The 23,974-nt window shown below is 35.8% G+C and overlaps 2 protein-coding genes and 1 long non-coding RNA gene across 6 annotated transcripts in view; 2 read left to right on the plus strand and 1 right to left on the minus strand.

The window, feature by feature from the left end:
- LOC107218640 overlaps positions 1–5,144 on the minus strand; it is a 57,725-nt gene extending 52,581 nt beyond the window's left edge. The window contains exon 1 of one of the 3 annotated variants that reach the window (XR_006903989.1): positions 4,775–5,144. The gene's annotated coding sequence lies outside the window, so the exon portion shown is untranslated. The remainder of the gene's footprint in view (positions 1–4,774) is intronic. The other 2 variants (XM_015656572.2, XM_046738069.1) reach the window with 2 other exon arrangements.
- Positions 5,145–5,322: 178 nt separating this feature from the next.
- LOC124294144 lies at positions 5,323–8,664 on the plus strand. 2 transcript variants are annotated; one of them, XR_006904032.1, is made up of 3 exons: positions 5,323–5,718; positions 7,211–8,371; positions 8,511–8,664. It is a non-coding gene; the product is annotated as an uncharacterized LOC124294144 (long non-coding RNA). The 2 variants fall into 2 exon arrangements; XR_006904033.1 differs by having other exon boundaries at positions 7,211–8,314.
- A 1,187-nt stretch (positions 8,665–9,851) lies between these two features.
- The window catches only part of LOC107228000 (glutathione S-transferase 1), a 148,519-nt gene continuing 134,396 nt past the window's right edge, over positions 9,852–23,974 (plus strand). The window contains exon 1 of the mRNA XM_046731077.1: positions 9,852–9,984. The gene's annotated coding sequence lies outside the window, so the exon portion shown is untranslated. The remainder of the gene's footprint in view (positions 9,985–23,974) is intronic.

Genomic DNA, 23,974 nt, shown 5'->3' on the forward strand with positions numbered 1-23,974 from the left:
ATTCCATTTTTCGACAAATCATTGAATACAAATGTAGGAAGTACCAATCAGACGGTGCAGGAAGACAGTCGTACGAAAATACATACACATATGCATGGAGGGTACTGATAATATTCTAATATCGTACGAATAAAAATGATGAACACAGAATGGAATATTCGTGTGCCGTTGATACCGAGTAAAACCGCAATGTTCTGAAGCGAAAAAAAAACATCAAAAATGCAAAAAATTAATTTAAGAATCTGAAAAACAAAATTGTACTCGTTGCAAATTTGATTTAGAACAATCAGTTGTATGAATTTTGCAATAACTCACGTTTTTCGATGAGAAATAAATTAAACAGACCTTACCATAATTGTTTCATTGTTTATGTTTTGATAATTGAATTCTACGAAAAAATACCTCATATTAAAAAAGTTTCAACTCTGGGAGATCGTTACTTCATATAGCTAGAAACGATGGTGGGGCTCGAATTTCATTTATTTTCAAGACCAAGTTGGCTTTTTTTACCAGTCAGTTATTATCGAACCATTGTTTTATCACGGATACAACGAAAAAAATAATCTTACCGTCAACTTGAACTTCAGAAGTGATTTGTAACCTATCATAAAAATTATTCAAATTGCAAAGAATATCGTCCAATGAACCAGATGGGACTGTGAAAAAAATGGTCCTTTTTTTTATTTTTGCTTCAGTTGTAATAATGCAAGTACTCAATTCTAACTGCTGTAAGAGAACATCATTGCCCATTTCCTTTCTCTTGGAAGTTATTTCCGTTTTTTATATTGTATAGAATAATTTCAGCACTAAAAAAGTTGAACCATTATTCGGATAGGGTCAAGAATTTTTATCCACATTTCAGAACTATGACCATTGCAAAGAAACCGAAAACTCATAATTTAGTTCCAATTGTTGGCTGAAAATATCCATGATCATTTGATTTAGGGTGACTCGATACTCATATTTGTGCAATGATCGTGATTATTTTAAATCAAAACGTTAAGCTTTTACTGAAACTAAGGTTTCCTGGAAGTTAAACTAGCTATTGATGAGCAAATGTGACATAACCTCTCATAAACGTATTCGTGAATCGTAATAATAGAATATTACTACCTGAAGAAGCCATTAATGTATCAGGTAATCACGCGACTGTAAGATCCTGTTACATCATATGCCTAAGTATGTATGTTACAGAGGTGTTTTGCAGTATCGATAATGGAAATATTTGCTTACGGAAAAAAAAATTTATTCCTAAATTCAAAGAGTTGAAGAAACTCTCACAATCAGTGGGAATCGTCGTATGAACTTTTAGACTTGCATCGATGAACGTTTTATCAATTCCTAATATAAAGTGAAGCCCCGTGAAATCTAATTAGGCTGAAGTTAGTAACGTTAACGAACGAATCATCAGGGAAATTATCATTATTGCGTGATTTTAGAATGACTTTCAACGAGTCGGCTTTTTAAAATAAGAGTATGTTTTGTTTATCATGGTTTACCAAGTTTCGTATACTCTTCGAGATGCGAAGTAACAATTTTTACTGAATATCATATATTTATTTATGCCTTATCGGCACAAGATTCAAATCGCATGTGAGATATGACGCGGAAAGTCTTAATAATGGTATTTATTAGTACTCATTAGACTTGAAGTACTATTTTATGTTAGTAAATTTCGTTCATCGGTAATGATCAAAGGGTGAATCTCATTTATTATGACGATTCAGTCCGCTCGGGTAGCCGCCTTCAGACTAAAAACCATTTTGAACAAAGAAGTGACAGATATCATGACATTTTATAACAACCTGAGATAAGATTTGAAAACCATAATTTTTGATATAACGAAAATAATGTAAAATTATTTAACACCATCTCAGATAGTTTGAGCTTAGGTTTTCTCTTATGTGGTGTTACAATACGTAACAGAGTGCCGAATCACAATTTTTCTTCAAAATAAGAAGAATTTTTCAAACTGTTCGTAGCAATAGTCTAAACCCAAGCAAATTTTTCCAAATTTCCATATTCTTCAGAGTCTTATTTGATGATCGATGAGCATTTTTTGGGGAAGTGACATTCGATCACAGGGTCTGATATTAACAAAGATCGATAGCTATTTTGGGAGGCGTAATGTGCTGGGATTGTATGTTTAGTTTGAAATTGTCAATTTAATATATCAATGTAAAGATAGTTAAGTTTCTAGATATCTGTACGTTTGCTAGCTACTCTGCTGTCAATATTTCTTGTGACAAGAATCATTTGCTTGGGTAATCTTGTGTTTCTTGTAAGACTCTCTGAGGATAAAATTGTAATATTGTTAAACTAAAAGTGTATCCTTTAGTTGAAGAGAGATATACAAAAGCAAATTCGTCTTGATTCCATGTTTCCAAATCAGCTTTACGACCGCGAATTCTATTTTTTGAGAGTTGTGAAAACTTTCCTATGTAAGTCAATTTTCGCAAGGAATCCTTCCTTATATCTCAATGAAAAGTTTCCGATTCAGTTCTCTATTACATGTTGTAAGACCACATGAAGGAAATCTCATGCCGAAATCAAAGAAAACGCACTATCCTTGGATGACTTTGAATAAATAATTTTGCATATTAACATCGCGCATGAACATTTGTGTTTCACAATTATGAGCTGGGTCATTATTAAATGTAATAATACCGATTATTATTTTTCTTCTGCTTTCTTTTGAAATTATTTTTATTCTAAAAATGGTTGACCTGACCGAAATTCCACGGTAAAAAAATAAAATAAAACTGTCCCTTGACCATCACCGACGGTAGGAGTCTATTAATTATTCATGGTCACTAAAAAAAATTGAAGTTATCGAATTGCAGTTACGACAGTAATGAAACCGGTCATCTTGGTAAATGTGCTTTAGTAATTGAGATCGATAGAAACAAGGTAACAAAATTCTGATCGAAGCAGAATATACTCTCGCATTGATAGGAATTTATTCTACATCACCGGTTCACGCGATTGCCTAGTTACGATTTTACTTACGTAATTGCCTAATTTTTTGCTATATGCTATTTGGCTTCCAACAAATTTCAGTAAAGACGAATTAAATATACACATACAAATATATGACTACAATTTCTTGCTCCGGAATACAATGCCATCTGAGTAACAGTCGAGAAATAACTTACTACCGGCATATGTCGGAGAAGTTGCAAATCAATGGCACTTTGAAAACTGATTCGTTGGGAAGAATATGAAAGATTCATGAATTTTTTTCCTAGGAATAATAAAATTGACGCGGATACGGCAGATCGAGAAAGGGGGCTGCGTGACGTCACCAATGCTAAAGTAAATCTATGATATTAAAAACAGTGACATTCAATTGCATATAACTTTTGCAGCTGTCACAATCGACGAGATTTTGAGGCTTGAAAAGTTTATAGCGTAAACCTGTTGAAAAGTAACGAGAATATGTAATTTTATTAAGATGAGACAGGCTTGTATGATTAAATTCTGTCCTAACAATCAAACATTTGCTACCGCAATTATCAATCTTCCAAAATGTATGACATCAAGCTGTTCAATGTACACACATATATATATATATATATAACCAATAATTACGCCTGTATTATTTACTGTCTTTTCGTTCAGCATCCGAGCATGCAAATTTACATTTTACGTCACGAATGTTAATTCACTATCAATTATTGTCCAATGCATAGCACGAACGCGGATATCTGCAGCGTATATTTATCGAACAAATATTCATCAGGGAAACGAAAATTTCACACAAGTTGTGCTGACAATGAGTGATAGAAGTGGACGTACTATTCCTTGCGTCGTTGCCTCGTAGAAAAGAATATTTACGCGTCAAGTTATCGTCAAAGTCGCATCAACATTTAGACTGCTGCAATCATAAGAAACAATTGTTGCGATCGATTGGAAATAAGGAAATAAATGGAAACAACGTCGGCATTGTGATATTGATTTTTTTTTCTTTTTATCCTACCCGGCAATATAAAAATTGCTATCGACTTCGCAGTGTTAAGAACTACACGTGATCCTCAGTGAATGCGAAAACATAACTTGGTCTTATATTTTTTTTCATAAACGAATGCGACGAAAGCTGCGTGAATAATTACGACCTTGAATTTCAACAAACTACACAAGCATTTATGTTTATCGACAAACCTGTTTAAAGTTCAGAAAGAAAAAAAAAATGCTGTAAGTCGGTACTTGTCGCATCAATCACACGAGGACATATTTAATGCGAATGGAATGACAGGAACAAATATTTTTATTACATACATCAATTCCGAAGAGCTTGGAAAATATCTCGCATTCTACCGTAAGTATATGATTCTGTATTTTTATTTTCATCGCATTATTTCGGTCAATTACTGAAAAATTTCCATGTAGAATTCACGAGTAAATTATAGTTATCTGTCTTGTTCAATACATCAGTTTCCATGAATCTGCAGTTAAAAAGAAAGTGACAAGCATTGATGAATATAACACTGACTTCGAGCTATTAGTTTTTACTTCCACCTGATAAGACGAACGAGGATACCACAATTTCGACGAAATCATAGTCGACTTGTAATGATTATCGAAAAATGTTTCAAATATCGTTGAATGCCGCAGTTTCTGCCCGGAGATTCTTTGACACATTATAATACAGTCAATGCAAGTGCAATCAAACAAGCCAGTCGAGTACGAAGTGATAAAAATCCTATCACACGTACGATCGTATAAACTTGAGCAGAAAGTTGACCCCAACAAAGATAAAAAAGCAAAAACTCACCTCTGGGGCAAGTGGCTTTCCGGTCTAGAACAAAGGACAGTTGAGATGCTAGTCGGCACAATAACACTTTTAAAAATACCCGATACTGTTCATCGCGATATCGTTGGGCTGTGGAAGGATATTAAGAAACACTTGGGAATCACTGTGCACTTGATCGAAGATCACTCTCGAATGTATATACGCAGCATCCAATCGTTCTTTTCCCAATGGCCACCAGCACAAGACTGCCGTCACTGGTCCCGACCACGTGTACCTCGCACTGGTTTTCTTCCAACACAAACCAAATTTATGCACATATTAACATGCCGCTTCGCACACTGTTACGCGGGACTTCGTGCCGGAGCGGCATACCAGAAGTGTGTTGTTGCTATCTTTGAAAGCGAATGTGAAAGACGCGGACGCATCGTTGGTAGTGGGTGAAGTTTATTGTAAACGTAACGGCCTCACTGGTTATTACTGCTCTATATTTATTACCACGCTTCCCAGAATGTCTAATAAGGAATTAGCCAATCGTGTATATTGAAACCTTGCTTACATTTCAAGCGGACCAGTTTACATCGATGTGTGTATCGCCAAATTGTTGGCGTGAGGATAAGTGACGTTTAATCGTAAATGTGGTGTTGCCATGAAATTGTTGACAAGGATTTCAACGGACAAGTACATCTTTCAAGGGAGCCCTGATCCACCAGGGCCGTGCGAAAGATGACGAGTCTTCGAACACTGCTCGTATCACGACTCCTGTTCCCAAGATTACTAGTTTCCGTTTCTTTTCTCTCTCTGATATCAAGTCTATAATTAGATGCAGTTGTAAGCGATATTGGTCCGAGTAGTTTATCAGAAGCATACGAGAAACATTGTCAGACGTGCCAATGTTTCAAAGGAGAGGATGAAAAAGTTACGTAAAGTTGACTTGATCTGATGAATAGGAATCACAGAATTATCATGTAAATTTTTTACCTTGCGTAAACAATCACGCGTTAAAAGCGGACTGGAATTGACCTCGTATTTTTAAATCTTTCGAAACCTTTTTTGTGCAAGGTATACGTAAGAAAAAAAGACGCGTGTTCTTCCGTTCGTTCAAAGTACTTATGTTTGAAAAACGAAACGGTATTCAATTACTTTGAAAGTAAGAGCAGACCGGGCAGCATAATTAATATTTCCGGTTGCGTTAATCATCGAGAATTCGTAAGTGATTGAAAAAGCAAAAAGTCCAAATCGGTATAAACACTTCAAACGTTTGAAGAGTTTTATTGTTTCAATTCAATTTTTACAATATTTCAAAACGTTTAAACATTTTAATTCGTTACAACAATTTAAAATTCTTCACCTTTCACTAACTTACACTATTTTCACGGATATCACTTATCTTTGCTTCTGAATTAGCATACATCCATTTATCACCCTATGACCAATATAACTGCAGATATAACTTGACAGGCGTATCTCTTACTCAATCATTGAAAACACAGCAAAAATCAAATCTATCAAGATATTATCCGGAAAAAATGTGTGGGTATCCCACAGACTTGAATGAAGATTGTATTCATGTTCTTTTTAAACATTTTAAAGATCTCAATGTGAGTGAAAAAATGTTTGAGTATTTGAATTCTTCATAATAATTCGAATTTCTTACTGTTTCAGTAAGTAAAATTTTTATTATGAATGTCGCTTCTTTGTGTCTCATAATGAGCCGTAGTTTATCGTTTCACGTTGAATGGAACCGAAGATGTCAATTATTAAGGAGATGTATAGTCAGTCCTCATATAGACTGACAATGAATAATATGCCCCTCACTTCAACTATTATCAAAACTTATGCATCACTGACATGAAAGTACCGCAGTCAGCGCAATTCTACATATATATGCAATGCCGAATACGAAATTGATCTGAAAGACGTTTTGTTTTACGCAACAATAATGCCAAGGAATGTAGTTGTGTAAATTGAAATGTCACTTATTCCAGGAATAAATTTCCTGACGTTATACTTACATAAAATAAACTTTCAAAATTGGAAATGTCTCTTTACTAACACTTGAACTTGCTCGTCTGGCAAATTATTTTTCCTGTAAACAAATTAAAATATTCATTAATTTACAATAAAAAATGTTTTGATTGATAAGAAAAATCATATTTGCTCTTTTTATGCATGCTCTGACAATGAGTAATAAAGTTTCAACCGGTTTAAAAATTACCATATTGAAAGACTCCAAAATCTGTGTAATTGCCTATATACGTATGATTATAATACAGATAACCCCATTATCGCAATGTATGCTATACGAAGATATAATACGAGAATAATTGATAGAACTAAATATAACATTACAATTAATGATATTGCATACTCATGTTTACATTGTTATGATATTTTGACATTATGTTTTAAGATACTGTAATGAGAGACAATTACATTGAATACTGAATTTTTTTACAGAATGAGTACATGTCGGTGAAATGACGGTTAGTATAACTTTGGTTATCATCATTCTCTTCCTGAGTGTGATACATTATACACGTATGAAGAGCCGTATGATAAGATTAAAAAATGATATTTCACCATTATGCTAGATGATTCTCAGCTCGAGATCGGCTTACCGCAATATTATCTGACCTCCAAAAATTGATTTCCAACGATATTTACAAAATTAAACAAGGTATAAATCTTTCTTTAACTCCAAAACTCCATGCCATTGGAATAAAAATTTGGAAAAAAGATTAGAGCAAACACAGTGTTTACGTTGACAAGTTCCCGTGCAATAAAAAAAAAAAAAAAATCGTTAATATCATAATAGCAAAATATCGACTTTATTCGAACAAAACGAGGACCAACAAACCTATCACTTTGCGGCCGGCGTAGTGTATAAATCGTGTAAGAAGTTAGTGTTTAAATCAGTTTGTCAAGGTAAAAATAATTTCCTCCCAGAACTCATTGTGAATTATATTAGTGTGATCATCCGAAGTATATACACGTCCGCTTGCCGCATAGTTTTCCGATTGTTCTCGCATTTCATGACCGTAGCCGGAAAAATTTCTATTCAAATTTTGTCTCTGTAGTTTCAATGACTAAGACTCAAATATTTACGGAGTTATCGCACATAGTCGAGAGCGCAGGGACAGCACACGGTGAGGTAGCAAGTTAGATACTCGGACCGAGGCGGAGCAACCTTTCCTTCACAATACATTCTTAACTATTGAACCGGGCTGTTTGGCCGGGAAGATATTTCCGAGAATATTTCAAACCGAAATACTACTGCATTTTTTGTGAAGGACATTATATATATATATATATTTCTACAGCATGAAACTGTAGGTATGCGAAACGAAGGTTAACGATGCCCGAGCAATAGAGATAGTTTAGCTCGAAAGTGTTTCGTGGACGGTTGAATTTTCAAAACTAAAATTCCGGACCATCCAAAGGGAACCCAAGGAAATGTAGCTCGAAGATGTACTAAAAAAAAAAAAAAAAAAAAAACGATTTCAAGGAAATCAATTCACCGATAAGTGCGGGGAGAGTTTCGGGCCGAGTACAAGTGACGGTGTAAGCGCAAGTGCCAAATAACTAAGAACTGCGTGCACAGAGGTGCACTTTTTTGGGGTAAAATTTTAAATTCGTCGAGAAAATAGTCGAAGATTCGAACATTTGATTAAAGAGCTTCCTCAATTTTCAACTTTATACTTTTCTATAATTTTATAGGTAGATAATTCCCGGATAACATTTGTTTCTTATTTTTCAGATCAACAGAGAAAAAGCTGCAGCTGCAGCAGTTTTCGCTTTCACGAAAAAGAGGCGTTCGAGAGTCTCCATAACGCCGGCATTTTGTTTTGCACAAGAATAAAAAAAAAATGTTTTTCAAAACTTGAAATTTTTAATAAATCAATGTCAAAATTTAAAAATCATCGAATTATTTTATCACCTTTGAAGAAAATTTTTTTAAATGCCTATTTTTCACGCATCTAAAGGGTTTGCTCCCCTTAACAGTTCCTACAAGCTGATATCCCATGCTGCTGATTACTGTTACGCCTGAGCGTATATTTTCAAAAATTCTGTTTTATTTAAAACAGCAATGCCTTTACTTTTCTCTACCCGCTTAAGGGACACTTATTGCGCGATAAAACAATTCAGTCTCATGTTCTTATAACAACCGCCTTCTCCACCTAAGGTAAACTTCACGTACAGTCGGCAGTATTAGGTATCATAAACGTTCAGATTAGCCAGTACTAGGAACTGAGCTGAGAAATGCTGAAAGTACGGGTTGCCCAACCTAAAATTCTCTCTTTCTGTAAGGATGGATGCTGATCGATAATTAGAGAAAACTGCTTCACTTAAGAGTTCCAAATTAAAATAGAATAATCATACGGCAGTACGAGTACGTGTGTGAAAGTTACATTAGTATATCTTTTGTTAAAATTTCAACTGTACAATAGGCGAGATTGAGAACCGCGGATTACACAAGTTCTCAAGTTCTGCTCTGGCGTGGGGCTCGACCTGTGGATCGGCACCAAGGGGTCACGCTCGCACCTCATTGGCTAATTACCGCGCGCATTAATACAACCAGTATGCAATTACAGGCTCTTGGGTCCTCAGGCCCAAGAAGCCGCGTCTTTCGTCTGTCAAGTCTCGAGGTGCGTGGGCGTCAATTCGAGTTGGCGCTGAAAAATCTTAGTTGTTACCGATCTAATAAAGTCGAGCGCTTAGATTTATTCTGTTAACACTAGAAATACCGAAATTAAGACATAGTTATTTTTACCAAAACCGGCCGAAGTGACTGTTGTTAAAAAAATATCTAATAATAAAAAATGTTCATTCCATATCGATATAAACATTTTCTATTAGTATGATTTTTTCAAGACCAGTCATTTTGACTAATCCGATAGACGCAGTATCAATTGTAAAAGACTCGCTATCACCTATATTACAAATTTACTGTTCTTCACTAATCCTCCGCGTTTCGTGAGAAGACGTGGCGTTCTTTCTGATAATTTTTTCAATTTAATTCAAGTTTGCCCTGACTCCAAAAGAACTGGGTGATATTAAGTGATGTCAATAGTTACAAGCTTACTTTTACGAACGTTTGGACATGACTTTCGTGATAAATTTCAATACAAATTCAAAATTTCACAAAGGCTCAGTGATTGACCAACATCGTTTCGAACCGATTACCGAACAACGACGTCTCTTGCATCAGTCTCGCCGCACTCATCTGAAAGGTAAGCTAATTCGAGCAAGTTCCTGTAAATTGTATTTCACATTGATATTGTTAAAAAATTGTTCAGTTCATTTAAATGTCCAACTACACATTTTGTTAGACCAACGCGTCTTGAATTGATACAAGTAAATATTCATTTCGCCGCTCGTGACCGCACATTTAGTTGATTCAACGACTTTTCTTTCTCATTGACAGCGTATTTTATTTTATTCTTTTTTCGTTAACTAAAATAAAAAATGTGAACATGCATGTAAATTCATAACTTAAATTTAGATGTTACCTAAGATCACTTATAATCGGATTGATTCAATTATTTATTTATTAATGAGTAATGAAACAACTTCATCACGACACAACGGACGATTTGCAGAGAAAAAAAGTTATAAGATAGAAAGAAAAATGATATCCAACGTTGTTATGTTTTCACTAGTCAGATATGTCATTCATTTTCAAATATGGCTCACTGATATTTTCGTGAATTTTCTATCATTTAGATCAGTGCTTCTAAATGTTTTTGAATTTGCGACCCCCTTACTGGTAAAAAAATCTGGCAAGCCCCCAGTTCCATAATAAAACTATGTCAGTGATTTCATAAGATTTTTAAAATCGAAGGATTCCTCGCAGAACTTCGTTTGTGCCTTTTACATTTATCTGTCTTGCGACCGCGACTCCCCGAGTAAGAATTGGCGACCCCCCTTGAAGTCACGACCCACAGGTTTGAAAACACTGACTTAAGTTGAAATATTTACAAAACGACTCGTTAAAATACGTTTTTTTAATCATTTTTGCGTAATCTACGAGAATTAATTATTATAAATTACAGTTTTTTTTTAAATTTTCATCGTTAGCAATTGTGGTTAAATGGTATTAAAAATGTGCATTTTGCCCAAGATTCCCTATTGACTACATGTTTAATATCCAATTTTTGATAATTAATTCCACAAAGACCACAGGTCAGATTTTTCTCAAAAAATCATTTTATATGTATTTATTAGTGATTAATAAGATATCATAAACTAACTTTTCTATCTTTACATTCCTCTAATATCCGAACAACCTTAAATTGTGCCTTTTGAATGTGTGTTGGCCAGCTTCTCTAGTCATCTTTAATTATAAAGCATGTTATGCTCTCAACACTTTTAACAAAAGAATTGGTGGCTAGTCTAAAACAGTATCATTGTGGGTTTTCTGAGAATGAGTCTCTAGTTTCAGCTCAGTCCAATCATTCAATATTTCATCAATTACTGGTTTTATTGCGAAGTTCACGAAGCTCATGCGTGTGAATATATACCGTGAGTTTCTGTATATGCGGAACAGCCGATGCGCCTGACGCGCTATGAACGGCAACCGGTTATAAAAAAAAGGTTATAGAAAAATATCAGCGTTCAACCAATGCCAAACATACTTTCTTCAACTCAGGCATGCAAATTGTTAAGTTTAACACGTAGTTCCTTTTCTACGGCTCTTAAATCAATGAAAATCTTCGCATTTTTTACTGAGAGTAATACTGATCTTGAATTAAAAAATTCTAATTGTGAGGGCTCACAGAGTACATACGTCCAATACATTTAAAGTTTGATTTTCGGCGTTCCCAACGCTGAACACTTTTCTTATTAAGTTGGTATTTTTTTAAAAAGAACCGCAACCAAATGCATCTGTAATAATAATTTCCTGCTAACTTATCTCTTGTATCTACTGCAAAATAGTCTATCAAGATGTTCACTATTTCTAATGCAGAGATTATTGCTATATTGTTCTGAAACACCCTAATATATATCCATTACGAAATTATTACCACTTTGAAAGAGGAATATATATATTATGAATCGATCAATATAATTATAATCAATTTATGAGGTAAATAAATATATTTATATATTTATATATATATATATATATATATATATATATATATATATATATATATATATATATATATATATATACACTACCGGCGGAAAGTTTCCGGACAAGAGTTGGAAAAAGTACCGGAACGGTTTTTGATGCCATTTCGCCGGTAGTTGGCCTAAGCCAATTTGACTAACGGCATTTCAAAGAGGGGGGATTTACCTACATTTTGGCTTTTCAAAAAAATTTTTACGATTTTTTTGACACTTAGCACCCAGTATCGGAAACGACCATTCTTTGTAGTTTTTTTGTTCTTTTGTGAGTGTACCCCGTTTGCAGTAAAAATCTTTTTTATACATTTCTCCGAGTAAAATCATAAAGGGGGAAGCCTAAGCTTCAATTTCGTGTTGTAGAAAAATTTTTGCGATTTTTTTTTCCCAAAAATATTTCGTTTTAAGCTAGATTCTTTACTAGATAGCATAGAAAACTATTTTATATAATGTATTAATGTTATGTAACTGTTTGTAACTGGACTTCTGGCTCGCGGTCATTGCAGAGTTTGGAATGCCGGTATTACACGTACAGAGATGTTTGCTCATAATGACCAAAATCTGGTTCTGGCAACGAAATTTCAGGTTTACTATACATCCGACCAACGATTATTTTCACACAACAAGAAAGTTCAGTTGATTTTATAATCCGCAGCAAACAAAATGTTCCAGTAATGGTTGAGAAAAGGTTTGACTCCACAATTCCATAAATTCCGTTGCGACTGCGAAATCAGATCTATACAGTCGAATTAGTTTGTAAACATTGAAAAATGATCGTTCTATTGTTGTAACAGAAAAAATTGATGCTACGTGAAACGCGTGTCACACCAAAAAATGGCAAAGAAATTTGCCATTGTGAAATGATAGGTTGATTCAATTCTATTATACCACGAACGGATTAGTTCTGCTGATTATATTAGACAGACGCCTGGAGTCCCTTCTAACAACTGCTCGTCTTAATTCTTACGAGAAAGGAATTTTCACGCGTCACAGAGAGTATTTAGCCACTTCAACGAAAAATTTTGTAAACTCACGTTGTAACATATCATTTGATAGCTGTGATCAATTAGTAGCTCCCATGACTTCGTAAAGATTTATCTTCATCCAGCGATAGATTTAGTGAACTGTATGAAGCGATTGAGTGGAATCTCCCAGAGGTTATTCAAGATCTTGATAGTACCATAAAAAAGTATTATTTCATTAGATTGACTAACAATAAGTTAAAATCGAGCCTTCGTATTTATAAGCATATGACGAAGGAATCCTTTCGTCGTTCCATACGGGAGAGTTCCGGGAGAATTTGGGAGGTCTCTTATCGCCGAAACATAAGCAAAGTCGAGTACAAGAGCTCAAATGTCGAGTGGTTCACGTCATCATCCGACCAGATAACGACGTGCAAGAGGAAGGCATTGGAACACTAGACCTCGTGCAGAAAGAGCGTCTTTTTTAAAGACAGCCTTATGAACATAATTATGAAATAGTTCAGCGAAACATTATTCAAAAATTATTGTATTCAACTGTCATACTTGAAGTAAACATTTTTGAAGAGGACTGGCTCAGCCAGAAAACCATTGTCAAATAAAGTTCCCGGTAAAATAAAGTACCTTCTACATACTACTTTTATATATCTTACCACAACAAATGTTATGTTCTCGCGGTAAAATGTTCTACAAAATGCGTCCACAAAACGATTTTTTTTTGCAAGCAGATAGTTTTCTCTGAGTGTAGACCACTTAGGCGTTTGTCCTTCCAATGAATTATTTTCCGTACAGAACAAATGACCAAAAGACTTTTCAAAGCCAGCTAATAGGAACAGCTTTTTTCTTCTGCCAACGATGTGCCTGTTCTTATTTGCTGACTTATAAACTGTTCACATTGCGATCAACATGCTGAATAACTACATCTTTGGGCTATCATTTAGCTCAGCTTTTCGCATATTTGTAACGGATACTTACATCAAATTCCGTTCTGCTGCCTGATTAACCTCTTCTGACATATTGCGATTCTTCATTATGACGATTCTGATATACTGCATTTCTATATTCTGAGCCTTCTATGAGATTACTACACGGAGTTCTAAACGTTCTGATTCTTGACCCTTCGCATTTATGAATTCGACTGTATGAAAATTATTTATTTGTGTTTGCGAGCAATCGCATTTGCTTCATTCTGCTAATGGCCTTTCGGAATTTTCACCAGTTGTGTATTCTAAATTCTATAACTTCAAATTTCGATACTTTTATATTCTCTTTCCATTATTTCTGGCTTAATGAAGATTCATCACTTTGTTCGTGACTGTTAATTTTCGATATATTTATGTCCGGAATTCCGACCATTCTGATTTTTGGTTTTTCTGATTCTTTACCCGCACCACCACTACGCCAAACTGTCGCACAGACTTCGGGTTAACTTTTGCTCAATTAGAGGACGAGATATACTTATATCAGGCACAGAGCTGTCGCCAGATGACATGAAGAGATCTTGTAGAAAAATGCAAGAATTAAATAACTATTTCAACAATCTTAAAGCGATAAACAAGCCGATGAAATAGCTCAGTTAACGAATGAAATGCTCCCAATCAACAAAATATTTATTCTATATAAATGTTTCGTTTATGTCATTGGTCCAGCACACACTGAAAAATTGAATTTCGTTACGTTTATATTTTCTCAGCTGCTTTACACGTTGGATTTTTGTGGCTTTAATTCGACCAACAAAATATTCAAAAGTAGCTAAACTTATTAGCATATACGCGATTGTAAATAGATTCAATGAACTATTTATATGGAAACAATTTTGTTGTTGTTTCGACTGATACATACATTTGAATCAGCAAAAGTACTTACAGTTAGTTGAATTATATTCACTGACTTGCATCATCGAAATAAGTATTACTTACAAAATATAGATTTGTTCAGGCTAAATAACTTAATTTGTTTCTTTGAAGCATCAAAAGTTCCTGACAAAAGGTACATTTACTTCATTCAACCATAAGTATTTGAAAATTTATAAAATTGAACGGAAAGAACAAAAATCACCTAATTTGACGAAAACAGTTTGTTTGCAAAATCACATTTAGGGATTGAATCAAGAGGATCAAATTTGATTCCTGAATATTGAATCTTTGACAGCAAAAAAATATTTGGTTCAAGCAATTGCACGTATTCAACCGCTGGTACCCCCGTCTTCACCCGGATCATTGAGTTGACACAACTAAGTATTGTTTGGACCTATCAAATTTTCGCATAGATCAAATAACTCGTTCGGTTCATTTGACCTGAGAAAATTTAATGTAATAACAACAGTTTATTAATTTTAACAAAATAAGGATTGAAGCGACAATTTTTCATCCAACTGAATCCATTTGGTTGATTTAACGAATTTTTTCTCTCCGTCTATGTTAGAAACATCTTAATCTCAAAGGATCCACCACTAACAGCTTATCTCATCATTTACTTTACAAACATCATACCAGTGTTTCTTATGGTTTCGATTTGTACGGGGTCCAAAATAAAGTTTGATTAATGTTGATAAATCACGTATGTAATCCATATGGATCAGACTGTGTGAAAGCATTTCTTATGCGTATGACCTTTCTTGCGTACAGTGAAAAGCTTTCTTGTTTTTCAGAGTTGTAAGACTTTGAATGGCGCAGTGTGATGTTGGTGAAATTAAACCTCATTACCAAAGTGTATTAGTAATGAAAAGGCTGTGATAAACATCCGAAACAACGAACCCTATTGCTGCCTATTATCGGTCACCGTAGCTCTGTACCAGACTAACAACAAACGCCAGAGTAACAAGCTCGTACCCACATTCCAACATTTCGACTTTTTCATGTCTCTATACAGCATTTCAAAATTTAAATAACCCGACTGGCTTTTAATCAATGTTTATGGTATCGATTAAGACGGCAGAGAAAAAAGTAAAATGGTACCGATTTACTTGAGCAAATGAAAATTTGAACACACTGTGATTCATCTCCTTAGATTGGAGGAAGAAATTGAGATAGAGGTTGATGGCAATCAATTGCGGAACGACGAAGCCTTTCACTTTACATTAATTCGCAAATTGTCACGGTTGCTGTATTTACATTTCGAGGTATACCCGTCAGACTCAATATGGTAATGGATGTTGGAAGGATTTCTGATCAGAAAAATGTCCGCAAAATCACCGATCTGAATACATCAATTAGTATAAGACTGAAGTAGTCTTTTCAAATAACGAGGATAAAAATTCTGTAATTACAAAACCTTGAATACAAAACATGCGTTCCATTCTATATCCATACCGATCTTAAATGCCTGTTGCAGCCTGCATGCGATGTTGCAGGGAACGAAACAATTTATCAAAATCATATACCATATAGTATTGCATATTACTTGCATCGTACGATTAAAGATTCACTTTCAAAATTTAAACTCAATTGGAACTGGAATGTATTGATTCGTCTATGAACAATCTGAAAAAATTATCATTATCGTTAGAAGTGTATTCCCAAGCTGTGGAGCCGATGGAATCTGTGATTCCTGAACAATGCGATAGCTTCAAGTTTGAAAATACCTGTCATATGTATCTGTGATCAACCTTTCACTTTTGAGAATATAAAAGATCGCGATCACTGACATTTCTTGGAAAAGTACCGTGGTGCTGCACATCAAGGTTGCAGCCTAAACTTCTTATTTCCTTGTTAAAGTATTGGCTACATATTTTTAAAGTACGCTCAAGCCTTTACATATAAACACAGAGAACTGTGTTATATCCTTTACGAAATGCGTTGAAGGAACGAAAATGAGTTTTAGATTTATTGACTAATTTCGCTTCATGTCAAGCAATCTTGAATAATTGGCATCTTGTCTAAAAGATGCTGAAAAGTTGATGACACGCACTCTTTGCAAAGAATTGGAGCAATTTTAGATGTTCAAAAGAAAGGGTGTCGTTTCGTACGAATACGTAGATAGTTGGAAGCAGCTTGATGAAAAATAGTTACCCATCAAAGATGAGTTCCAATCAAAATTGAACGATAAAACTACATCCAACGATGACTACTGCCATGAATGTACCGTTTGGCATCGAATGAAGATGATACTACTGCAACTACTGATTTGTATTTAAAAACTGAGGTTCTTCTTTTGTATTATGTCTTTCCAAATTTTCGACTCAGCTGGTCTTCCTTGCAAGCACAGATTCTATCGCAGCCGTAACGTCGTCCCCCGTCTTGCTCTTTATCGGTACACGCCACACATCCTTTGAATAGATGTCTATGACTGTGAGCATGCATTTGCGGTCTTTGTTTTGTACTGCGTATGACGTCATATAAACAAGATCGGCCTGTTACTATACAACGACATTTATAATCAATTTTGTCGTGCCGGCTTATGCAGTTTCGTTACCAGCTTAGCTTGCTTCCGCGTATTTTCCAATTCTCTTAGTTTTGTATCAAACTTGGAAATGATTTCTGTCTGGTGAATCGATAGATCTACACCTGTTTTAAGATTATCATAAAATTTATTCAAAGTTTTCCCTATGGTAATCTCCAAGGCATTTATCATTTGGTCGAGATTATCGATTTGGTTTTGCAGAAAGTTACACTTAAGGTTGTGAGATTTTCAGATTCACAGCATTGGTTTGTTCGATATGATCTGCAACGATTCACAGTCATTTACAGTGTATATCAAAATGCCCGACTGCGGTAATTTAAAATCCTACACCGACCGGTTCTCGACTGCTCGCAGCGGCGTTTTTATCCAGGTGCCGTTCAAACACGTCGGCACTCATCTCAGAAATGATTGCGAAAACGATGCAAATTGGTTAACATGTCCTTGATGACCGACAGTGAACTTTTCATTTAGGCAGCGTCGGTCTCTGAGAAGTGACAGTGAACGGCATTATCAAGTAGCGATGACTACTCGTAAGCTAAAAATAATTATTTTTGGTCATTCTTATTTTACACCGCTAACAACATAATCTCTACGGGATTTTCCAGATCATCATTGTACGTTTCAGTTTTATCATCTTTTGCAAGATGAGGAAATTTCGAAGCTATAAGATATTTCGACGGGAATGCCACACTTGTGTGACTAGTATAATCACAGTAGCAAATTGAAAAATTTGGTTTTCTGTACACACAGACAGTTTTTCGGATTTTCAGTTGATTTTGTGCTTGCCTTAGTCGTACTTAACAATTCTTTGCAAACATTGAATGTGGCTTCAACTTCGTGAATACTCGTACCGTCATGCAAAATGGGCCTGCGATGCCCTTGATCGTCTATACCATTAATAATGTACTGAGTAGTTGCCGTGGTTTCCACACTTACTCGCGATACTATTTCTACTATTTAAAACAGTGATTGTAATACAATTCGTTCAGATTCTTCCTTCTTCGTTGTAGCTCGTTCTGAATAAAACTGATGTCGATTTTATTTGAAATCTCTGAAAACAGTAACAATTGTGTTCTTTTCATTGTAATCATAGTTTTCACTACTGTTATCCTCAAATTTGTCGTCTTCGTACTGATCTTTTAGAATTAATGCCACATTCAATGATGCGAGATGATCTACTTCACTGGCCTCTATTTTCCATGTTCGTTTTTTTGCCAAATCGGTCTTGAGTAGGGAGTCCGTCATTTCCTCCACTTACGTTTTCTCGTCATTTCCGTTTTGCTTCGTTTAAACTCTTAGTCCAACATCTTGTCTTCTCTGCTGTTTACACGCACACACTCACTTTTGTTTCACTGTTCCGATCGCTTTAATCCAGCTGGAAAGCCTCCCACTTGTAGAATTGAGGAAGGAGCACACGATAATTGTTACTTAATACATATTACATGTTACATGCTCGACGAATATAGCGTAAGTATCCGTCTGTATAGGTAAATCCAGTGAGCCTCAGTAAATTACGTGTAGAACCCTGATTACTTGTACCAATTATTTCAAAGTTGCAAGTCACGATCAACACAAGGACCAATTACTCGTCGAGTTGTAGAGAGCAATGCATATAATTACTTTCGAGGATAAAAATATCTTAAACCCCGGCACCAGCCGACCTTGTGATCATTATTGGCAGATGTATCTGATAATATCACTCTCCATGGCATGCATGAAATAATTGACATCATGCGTGTAATGCAAATGATGACTGACAGTAGCGAAGGACTATACACTGATGAATGCCCCACCTTGAAAGTGGCTAGTTAGAGAAACGTGAATTCCCTTCGTCATCCGAGATCCGTTGTTTTTTTTTTTTTAAATACACAAGCACACTGACAAAAATGTACCCACTGATGTATATATAATGAGTGATGAATTCTTAAGTCTAAAAAGTACCTAATTAAACTCAAAAATCAAGGTGTTCGGGTTCGGTTTTGTTTTATAGCGATACGTATCTTTTATACGGGGCATTCAAATATTACGTCACGCTCTCAGGGGGGTAGGGGGAGGACGGGGTTATCTTTAGCGTGACGACCTGCGACAGAGGAATGTGGGTACACTCATAGTGACACGTCACGGTCTTTTATAAGCGTATTTTTTTTTTTTTTTTTTTTTTCATTGGACCATTAACATTATCCCTCATATTGTTAACAAATTATCAATTGTGCGTAGGAGAAAGGGAGGGGGGGGGGGGTAGGCGAAAGATCACATCGCATCGATAGGAGGTAAAAAGCTACCTGGTCATGAAGGGGGGCGGGGGTCCAAAATGGCCAAAAATAGCGCAATGTAATATTTGAAAGGCACCTATAGTGCAATTTTAATGTCAACCTACAAGTAATGCTATTGAATTTTCAACTAACATTGAAAATACGATTTGCGCACGATATAAAAAGTATAGAACTCAAATACCAGGTCAAAATTTTACCCCGAAATCTGCGAGCCAATAATTACAACTGTTTATTTGACATCGATCCAAGAAAACTTGTGTCAAAGTTACTACCCTATGCTTTTGTCATTCATCCACGGTATGGCGATGTTACATTCCAACTTACATTTTTCACAATTCCGCATCATTTTAAATATTTACTTCTTTGTTTACCGTTCAATAAATTCCTGAAAGCACTTGGTGTCTGCCACCTCGGAGTTTTTCTAGTTACGTAAGTTACTTAATTTATTGAACGATCGATGATTCACAAATCGGTTAACACTAAACATCCGTCTTCTCTTAAATACGATATTACTCATATTACTGAGACGCTATTTCCTCCCTCAGAGTGATCAAGTCACGCTTGAACCGATAACGTCCCCTACATTATGTATCCCAAACGATGAAGTTAACTCAAACCGAGAATTCAGCTAAGAAATTCAAAAATGGTACCTGAAGACAAATCGTCAGAACTCTCTACTAAGATATACAGGGTGGGGCATTTAAAGTGTGACAGAGCAATAGTACTCAAACTATTGATGATACTCAAAAAAGTTTTAGATGAAAGTACCATCTCGTTTCTTTTTTGTGGAGGCGCTGAACCTACGTCTAGGTCAACGTCACTTTTTTAAATCGAACAATGTATTTTTTTTTCTACGACATTGATAATGTATTGGGGTATTTGGCGCATATAAGCGTTGTTGAAAAGAAAAATGAGAATTTTGTTAATAACGGGGATTGATCAAGCTCAGAGCCTTTTCGACACACAAGTCTCGAGAGGTGTAAGCCGTATCAAGCTGGAACCGCCACATTCGAAAATCGAAAAATTTCCTATGGAATAATTAAGGGCTAATTAGAGGCTAATTAAATGCTCTATTTTCGAATTAAATGCTCCGCGTTTTTTAAAAGAAACCTGTGGCGGTGCCAGCTTGACATAAACCTGGAACCGCCACACCGAAAAAATACGGAAAACAGGTGAAATTTCGGAAAAGTGTTAGGGTCATAATTAAAGGCTAATTAAAGGCTCTTGGAATTGCTCATCTTTAAATTAATTGCTCGGCGTTTTTTAAAAAAAACCTGTGGCGGTGCCAGCTCGATACAAACCGGACTTGAAAAAAAACGGGAACGAGGTCAAATTTCGAAAAAGTGTGAGGGTCATAATTAAAGGCTAATTAAAGGCTCCCGGAAAACCACCCGCTCGAATTAAGTGCTCCACCCCCGGGGGTGGAAACCACCAAAAAACTCGAAAAATCGGTGTAACTCTCGGACGCAACAACTTACAGAGTTCGTACGCACGTCAAAATGACTCCAGAATTAAAGGCTCCCGGAAAACCACCCGCTCGAATTAAGTGCTCCACCCCCGAGGGGTGGAAACCACCAAAAAACTCGAAAAATCGGTGTAACTCTCGGACGCAACAACTTACAGAGTTCGTACGCACGTCAAAATGACTCCAGAATTAAAGGCTCCCGGAAAACCGCCCGCTCGAATTAAGTGCTCCACCCCCGAGGGGTGGAAACCACCAAAAAACTCGAAAATTCGGTGTAACTCTCGGACGCAACAACTTACAGAGTTCGTACGAACGTCAAAATTACTCCGGAATTAAAGGCTCTTGGAATTCCTCATCTTTAAATTAATTGCTCGGCGTTTTTTAAAAAAAACCTGTGGCGGTGCCAGCTCGATACAAACCGGACTTGAAAAAAAACGGGAACGAGGTCAAATTTCGAAAAAGTGTGAGGGTCATAATTAAAGGCTAATTAAAGGCTCCCGGAAAACCACCCGCTCGAATTAAGTGCTCCACCCCCGGGGGTGCAAACCACCAAAAAACTCGAAAAATCGGTGTAACTCTTGGACGGATTAAGTTAGATGGTCTTTGGAGGCGTTACATTAATCTCTCAATCATAGGCTCTCCGCTGCACAGTCCAAAAGTTTGTGTTTCAGAAAATCCATACAAGTTGACCTCATCCATTCTAATTTCCAGATTTCGGTCACTTCAAAACAATGCATTATTGAATTGTCTCTGATAACAGAAGAATTTTCAACAACACAAGCCCTACAAAAATCAGCAGAGAAATTTGAGTGAATTTCAGGGTACACAACATTCTCAAGTGTTCAGTTGATCTCATGTTCTGTCAACGATCAAACCGATCATTCTGTACTGTTAGTAGTACAAAAGAATTCAAGTTTCACGGGACCGTTTTGCAGTAAAGTTCACTACTTCGTCGCTATCAGGAATCATGATACCCCTTTTCAATCCATGATCCCCGAGACTATTTTAAATAGAGTAATTTCTGGTTTTGCCCGTAACTTCGTGCTGGTGTATAAATGTGGAGTGCTATTGGATCAGGTGTCAACATTGTTGAAAATTGTTCTTCGCTCACAACTTTGCTGCGATAATGTGTTCTGCCCGTATAAGCCATTCACCGTCATCCAAAACATATTTCACTCTACGTTGACTTGGTACATTTTCGACGTTATCGCCCCTGATCCATTGAATTGAATCCACCCATAAATCAGAACCGTAAATCAGTAATAATTAATAATAAAAATATCAATAATAAAATATGAATTATTCATGATCACAAAAATGCAGGCGAACAGAGGGTATTTCGACAATTAGCAAAAAAAGCTTGTCAATGCGCAAACGCTTCGAGTAAATTCATTCAATTGACCTGTGTTAAATTCCATTATGTATCAAAAACTCATCAATTTTATTCGCCTGTAATTGGTTATAAGTACACATTGTTAATATTAAATCTCATCGGTAGGCAAAAATCATTTTTACTCAACAAATTAGCTATTGGTACTCACAGCATGTATGATTTCAGTAGAATGTGGATTGTGTGTAGGCGACCGTGATGTTAGCCATCACGGCATCGCACATCTCGGGAAATATTTCAATTGCAAGAGTTTTTGAAATAATCAAAACTGCCATTTTTAACTTTTCTTCTGTGTTGGGAACATCAATCGACAATATATCGACATATTTGCATTCACATCATGTGCTGTAAAGCTATGTAAGCCCTCATCCTGAAACCATACTCCGTTTTTTCGTACCTCACCAAAGGTAAACATGAGCCGTTTGCATTCGCGGCACATTAAACCACTTAAAACTTTATAATACCCAAAATACTGGAAAAATATCTTCTCGTTTCTTGAGGTCTTAACTATAAGTCACATTCATAATAATATCGAATAATCAATTTTACAACTATTTTGAATGCACAGCTAGATAGTATAAAAAAGTAATTTTTTTTACTTCCAAACAAGTTGAGAACTTCCATTTCAGCACGAAAATACGTCTTTCAAAATTTTAGCTCTCAATCTTAACATTAAGAGGTTGCGCATCGCACTTTTCCATTTTTCAGAAGGATTACATGGGAGAAAATTGTTTGTGGCTCATTCTGATTTTCATCACTAGCTAACGATGCGCCGTATAGAAAATTCATAGACATATTTTTGTAGAGAATGGAACATAAGAAACGTTGAAAAATATCATCTTCCGCCTGGATTCCACGACACGCTTGTCGTCCACCCGCTTAAGTGGTGGAATTTTGCGAATTTTACCAGTATATCTGAGTCTCGATTCTTACGGTAAAAGATCTATTACAACTATCCGCCAGAGGGTGAATTTATTCACTGAGTAAACGTATAACATTGAAAAAAACAGCTTCACGATGCTCTTCCAATCATTCAGAACACCAACGATCGTCTTTAAGGCAGGTAGAGATGCAGCGTTCTAACCTCGTCGCTCATGTGCCGCATGCCCAACGCAGTTTCACAGTCCTGGACGACCGTCGTTGTATCTTATAGGTGAAACACTATTCTTTTCGTGTTTGTTATTATAAAAAAAAGCATCGCAATTAATTTCATCCTTGATAATACAAATTTTTTTAGATTTTTTTACGCCTGCTTATATGGGTGAAAGACGAGTTCAGTCGTGAAATTCAGGCGGAAAACGATATTTTGTGAAATTCTTATATTCTAATCAATGCGTAAGAACACTTTCGCTTATGCGTCTATGAATTTTTTTTGTTGATTTTTAATCGTCAATGAAGCTCTCCCGTAAGCCCTCGTCACGGTGGTGCGTTGGAGAATGTTCATATTACTATTATACGTTACACGGATGATTCATTAAATAAATTGATGTTGCCAAAATGACCCGGCTATCATTGACTCCCAGGCCATAAAAAAAATTGGCAGCTTCTAAAGATTTGAAATTTGGAGTAGGAGTTTTCTTTATA

This window comes from Neodiprion lecontei, chromosome 1, assembly GCF_021901455.1.
Source record: "Neodiprion lecontei isolate iyNeoLeco1 chromosome 1, iyNeoLeco1.1, whole genome shotgun sequence".
Classification (NCBI taxonomy): domain Eukaryota; kingdom Metazoa; phylum Arthropoda; class Insecta; order Hymenoptera; family Diprionidae; genus Neodiprion; species Neodiprion lecontei.